The sequence below is a fragment of the Otolemur garnettii genome, unplaced genomic scaffold, assembly GCF_000181295.1.
Source record: "Otolemur garnettii isolate 467f Iridium unplaced genomic scaffold, OtoGar3 scaffold00223, whole genome shotgun sequence".
Lineage (NCBI taxonomy): Eukaryota > Metazoa > Chordata > Mammalia > Primates > Galagidae > Otolemur > Otolemur garnettii.
In genome coordinates, this window is record NW_003852618.1 from 707269 (window position 1) to 713898 (window position 6630).

General features: G+C 39.7%; 1 non-coding gene across 1 annotated transcript; it reads right to left on the reverse strand.

The window, feature by feature from the left end:
• Positions 1 to 216: 216 nt before the first annotated feature.
• Positions 217 to 289, reverse strand: TRNAR-CCG. Its single transcript has one exon. It is a non-coding gene; the product is annotated as a tRNA-Arg (tRNA).
• Between the last annotated feature and the right edge of the window lie 6341 nt (positions 290 to 6630).

Below are 6630 nucleotides of genomic sequence, written 5' to 3' on the forward strand. Positions count from 1 at the left end.
TCCCTCTCCCCCACTTGATTTCAGCTCTCTGGTCCTATAGAAAGTAAGGTCCTTGAGTACACGTGTTGTTTCTGCCTTGTTCATTTGTAAAGCACTTGTCATATAGCAGGCACTCCATATACACACATTAAAAAAGAGTTCTACCTTTAGGTGTGAACCGGCAGACTGCAGCAAGAAGGAAAATGCTGAGTTTTATGAAGCATCAGTGAAAAACGACGACCACGAAGGGACTCGAACCCTCAATCTTCTGATCCGGAATCAGACGCCTTATCCATTAGGCCACGCGGCCAACCGGCAAAGAGATTTTATCACGTAAGACACAAAGGAAATGTGGCGAGGTGGGGGAGGGGTATTTTCTAAAGCTGATTTTCAAAATCCAGCTTAATTAACAGTTCTTCGTTTGAAAGGAAATTCGCTATTATTAATAAAAACTATTTACAGCACCCTCTAAAATTTGCACAAACTAATACACTTGTCGGAAACGGTAAGACGTCGGGTAAGTAGGAAGATTTTCAGCCCAGAGCAGATGCTCCAACTTGTAGCGAAAGCAACCAAGAGGAAGAAGATAGTGCACACAGATGGTACTTTTGGAGGGTGGATGTCTGAAAGGAATGATTGCCAGGAAGCTTCAAAGAAGGTTATGCAGGAAGTGCAAGATATGCAGGAAGTGCAAGATTGATGTAAGGCTATTCCTTACATCAATCCCATAAGTGGATTATTCAGTTACACATACTACTTACTTTAAAAGGTAGGAATGAATGGATGCTATCCAGAGCGTCGTTTTTCATGGAGCTTGGTGACTTTCCATGCCTCACTCGAAGACTTTCCAAGTTTAACCCTGGTCTTGACAAGAATATATCCCTATAGCCGGGTGTTGTGGCGGGCGCCTGTAGTCCCAGCTACTTGGGAAGCTGAGGCAAGGAGAATCGCTTAAGCCCAAGAGTTTGAAGTTACTGTGAGCTATAACGCCACAGCACTCTACCAGGGGCGACATAGTGAGACTCCGTCTCAAAAAAAAAAAAAAAAAAAAAAAAAAAGAACACATCCCTACTAGGTCACTGTGTATTACTCAGCAGAACAACAGGGTGAAACATCCACTCTAGAAGTAAAGCGACAACACCCTTCTATCCATTTACACCATGGCTTTGGCTTCTTCAAAATGACAAGTTATTCTAAACACAATGAAATCAAAGCAAAATTCTCCTCGCTGGAACCCTACACTCTTTTTCACAAACAGCAACTCCTATTTCCCCCAATGTTTTCTTCAAAAATCTCTTCTTTTGGAGTTAAGACCAAGTTCAAATTATCTCCAAATTGTCCAGTTGACATTTTTTAGAGTGAATACTTTCGGCTTTGACATCTACTCAGGGATGGAACTGTGGACATTGATGGGAAGAGATCATGAAGGGAGTGGGGGATGTCCCAGAATGACCACAAGTTTTGGAAGAATATGAGTGAGTTCTGGCATTCCAATACAGGATTATATAAACTCTTGCAGAGCCCAAAAAGCTCAAACATCCCAATTCATTTTACAAAGGTAGCACAACCTTAACTCTAAAAGCTGCAAATATTATCTAAAGATGCAGCAATTGTTAATATGGGTAAACACAATGTTATTATAAACACATACAGAGGTAAATGTAAAAATTGAAAAAATTCTTTACTCAGATTCACATCTTATTATTAAAGGAAATCCTCACTCCCTTTAAATAAATGGAAACTGGAATCTGTACAAGACACATTCTAAGGTTATTTAATGCAATAAACACACAAGGAACTTTAATTAATAGATTTTTATCTTTTGTTCTGAAGTTTGGTGAGCATTTTCAATTAAAGCAAAATATTTGAAGTTCTATGCAACCATCGAGACTGAATACATTGAAACTACTAAAACTGAAAAATAAGTTAATCCCCTGGAAGGTATTTTCTCATCTTTATCACCGGCATTGGGAGTCTCTTATTGTGGAAAGAATATATGACACTAACCGGCACAATGGATCATCCCTATAATCCTAACACTCTGGGAGGCTGAGGCTGGTGAATTGCTTGAGCTCAGGAGTTGAAGACCAGCCTGAGCAAGAGCAAGACATCCCTCCTTCCCCACCATTAAAAATTGAAAATTAGCTTGGGTGGTATATTCCCCTATAGTCCCAGCTATTGGGGAGGCTGAGGCAAGAGGATTTCTTGAGGCCAAGAGTTTGAGGTTGCTGTGAGCTACTACCCCACCATACTTTACCCTGGGGCAACTAAGTAAAACTCTGTCTCAAAAAAAAAAGCTCATCTTTTTAATTAATTGGAATCAGGTCACCTGGGGTTTGGGGAACCCTTTTAGATTGCAGAAAGACAGTTGTGACTAATACTTAATCATTCTTCCAGAGAGGCCAGAGAAAAACTAAAAGGTTTAGATCCTGAATAGTGATAATATTAGGATTTGAGATCTTTGTAAGTTAAATTCCAATTATTAGCTTGCTCATAGGGCTCTTATTTTATTTTTTATAATAAATTGTGAATTAAAATGGGAATGTTTTTCATTCCTAGAATGCAAAATAATTTTTTCCTTTTTTAAATTTCTGATTAATGTGAGGTACAAATAGGTTACAGTGTTTGCAGTTGTGTCCTACACCCAAAAAGGGCCCTAATTTCAAAACAAAAAGAATGACTAAGAGTTCATTGAGATTTTTTTCTTTCCTCATTTATGTCTTCTTGTTAACCTGAGAATGCTAAGCCTCCTAATTTGCCTCCCACTCAGTTTCTGACTTCCTTTACCTAGTTGTCTAAAACTATCCTCACTTTCTTCTGCTCAGAGAAGGGCAAGTCCTAACGGGACTCATTTTCCTTCCCTTACTGCTACCCCATTTTTTACTTTGGGTTCGTACCCATTCTCTTTTCCACTTAAACATTACATCCTGTGACCTCTGCAAAACATACCCCACAATATGTGCTTAGTTTCCTCCTTTACATTTTGTTCTCTTTTACTCCCTTTTTCTCATTTTTACTGTCCCTATATAATATTAGGTCAGTCTTTAAAAGGGAAGAGAATGGAATTCCAGAAGACTTTCAAAGAATCCCCTTTTGAAGTCCAAAAACGTCTGTTCTTTCCACTCTTCTGTTGCATCACATGAAGAGAAAGTGAAAACCTTGGCGAGTAAGAGAACTGTGAATAGAAGCCTGCAGCAGGAACCAGGAGACCAACAGCTCCATATGCTCTTACAATACTCATGAGGGTATGTAATTCTTGCCTCTTTGGAATTTATGAGGTCTGACAATTTAGATTGCCAACTTGCTACCCATGTGCTTATGTCAGGAGCACTGTGCAAACAGTTTGGGAAGGTTTTTAATCTTGTTATATCAGTGTCTCACAGATGTGTTCATGTAGACACGAGGTGGTGTCTTGCTAAATGGTATTCATTATTGTTGCTTTGTGTTTCTTTCCTTTTTTGAGACAGAGTCTCTGTTGCCCTGGGTAAAGTGCCACGGCATTGTAGCTCACAGCAACCTCAAACTCCCTTGGGCTTGAGCAATCCTCTTGCCTCAGCCTCCCAAGAAGCTGGGACTAGAGGCTTGCATCACCCAGTTGGTTTTTCTATTTTTAGTAGAGACTAGGATCTTGCCCTTGCGAAGACTGGTCTTGAACTCCTAAACACAAGCCATCCACTGGCCTTGGTCTCCCAGAGTGCTAGGGTTACAGGCATGAGCCACCTTGCCCAGACCTTGCTTTGTGTTTCTGTTTGCTGTCATAAGAATATCAGCTTGAATTAGAGCAACAACTGAACATTAAATTTCTTGTTGAACTTGGCAAGAATGTAGGTGAAATCAAAGACTTATTGGTCCAAGTTTATAGGGATAATGCCACAAAGAAAATGGCAGTGTACAAATGGATTAAATGTTTTTCTGAGGGGAGAGAAAACATCACTAATTAAGAGGGGTCAGGGTCACCAGTAACAAGCAGAACTGACAAAAACATTACAAAAATCCATTGAATTGTGCATCAAACCACTGGCTAACTATGAGTAGCATAGTAGACCAGACAGTCAATGGAGAACAGTTAGGAAAATCTTAACTGATAATCTTGGCCAAGATCTCATGACTTTTGCATCACAGCAATGCACTAGCTCACACACTACTGTTTGTCAGGAAGTTTTTAGCCGTCAAACAACTGTACAGGAGTTTTTAGCCATTGGAATACCCTCCCTACTCACCTTACCTGGCCCCAAATGATTTTTTTCTTTACCTGAAGATAAAGTGTTTGAGAGGAAAATATTTTGATAACATTGAGGACATTAAGGGTAATACAATGACAGCTCTGATGGACATTCTAGAAAGAGTTCCAAAATTGCTTTGAAGGGTGGACTAGGTTCTGGTATTGGTGCATAGCTTCTCAAGGGGAGTACCTCAAAGGTGACCATAGTGATATTCAGGAATGAAGTACATAACACTTTTTCTAGGATGAGTTCATGAACTTAATTGTCAGATTGCACACATAAGAAGCACAAGATGATAGGGAAGTCACTTGGGAAAACTCCAGGAGGCTTTGACTCACCTCAGTTCCTTCAATACTTGCTAATTACATTTACAAATGCAGTCAAAACAAGTCAGAAATAAAAATGCTTAGTGGTGGGTATAGCAACCACTGCAGTAAGATTTTGCAGTGGAGTAGAAAGATTGGGTTCAACTTTAAAAACAGTATGAGCGAGTGGTAATTTAAACCTAATGAGCAGTGTGGGGATCAGTGGATAGAAAATTGCTACGAGGAAACATCAGGGCTAAGAAGGATTCTGACTAAACCAACCACAGAGGATTCTTGCTGAAGGCAGAGCAGGAGGATCAGACATCACCTGGCGGATGGTGAAGCATGAGGAACCAAATCATATATTGAGGGTCATCAGATATAGAGGGAGAGGAGTTCTTGCTAAACTGACTTAGCAGAGTCCTTTGCTAAAAATGGATTTTACAAAGTGTACAGATAGATGGAGAAGGTTCAAAAGCATGATTAAAGTTTGGTCAAGCAAAAAATCCATTAGTTTTTTCATGAATTTCATTAATAAGTTTCTATCCCCAAATCTCAAAGGTTACTTTTTTAGTCCTCTACCTATTTTTCATGGGTACTCTTTACTGTTGACACATCAAAATCAAAATCTCTAGATTTGAGTTCTCTGCAGAGTTCTAAATCCATGGATAATAATGTTTATCAGACATTTCGTTTCTTTTTTTTTTTTGGCCAGGGCTGGGTTTGAACCCACCAGCATATGGGGCTGGTGCCCTACCCTTTTGAGCCACAGGTACCGCCCTATCAGATATTTCCATCAGGCTGCCTCATGAATATTTTAAATTCTTATCCCAAATCAAACTTATCTTCATCCCTTCTGCATACCATCCAACTTGCTACTGATAAATACCTCCCCAAAGCAAAAATCCTGTTCTTACTCCTCTTCTTAATAGTTTAGTGAAAAGCAATAACATCCACATAATTCAAGCTACTTCTCTCTGTGTGTGTATTTTCTGAGGACATTCTTCATTTTTCTAGTTCTGCAAATCCATAGAGTCTCTAAATCCTGTGGCACCCACCTTCCTTCTCCAGCTCATACAGGTTTGCCTCTTTCCCTCCCTCCCTTCCTTCCTTCCCTAAAGCCTATGATAGTGTAGACCTTAAGCACTGTTCCACTGACTACAGGAGCCACCCATTATGCCTGTCTTAGAGTAGGACAGAGAATAGGAATAGGGTTGATTATTAACAAAATGTTGAACTATTACCCTCCAATTGTGCAGCATCCCTAGCTCACTTGTAGTTCTACTAGAGCAACAAAAATAATTTTATGGTTGGGGGTCACCACAACATGACAAACTGTATTAAAGGGTCACGGCATTAGGAAGGTTGAGAACCACTATGTTAAGGAGACTGAGCAGCAGAACAGCCAGCCACACAAATGTAGAGAGTGTCTCCAGGAGCAAGGCAGGTTTTGATAGCTTTCTACCTGGAGGAGAAAGGCATAATTTGGTTGTACATGGATCAGATTGGATCCTGAGAGTAAAAGGCTGTTGAGTTGCCTAAATTCAGAAATGTTTTTCTCTGAGAATCTTGAAAAATATATGCATTTGTTTATAGTCTGTCTTTTCTTTTTCTTTCTTTCTTTTTTTTTTTTTTTTTTTTGCTTTGGGTTCCCAAATAGGTATGCTAAAAATAAGCAGTCAAATAGTCAAACAAGCAAGCAAACTAAGTCAGTATTTGCCCCTGCAGCTAGAGCTGACAAAGCCTAAGTAGGAACACCTCTTGCTTAGACACCCAGCACTGCTCCCTGCCAACCACACAAGTTGCCTTCCCTGTACTAGTTTTGAACGGTGGCTGTAAGTGACCAAAGAACTTCAAATATACAGTTTAGGAGATGTGCCCAAGAAGATGTTGAGCCTATCCAGGAACTCAGTGAGACTCTCTTAATGTCACAAGAGTCTTAGGCAAGATTTGGTCCTAGGATCTCCATTAGCATAATCTGGAAACCTGTTAGAACTGTAAATTCTCTGGTCCTACCTAAGAACTACTAAATTAGAAATTTGGAGCAGATGTGTCCAATATATAGTTCAATAGGCCCTTCAGATGATTCAGATGCACCTAAATTTTGTGAACTAACAAACTAG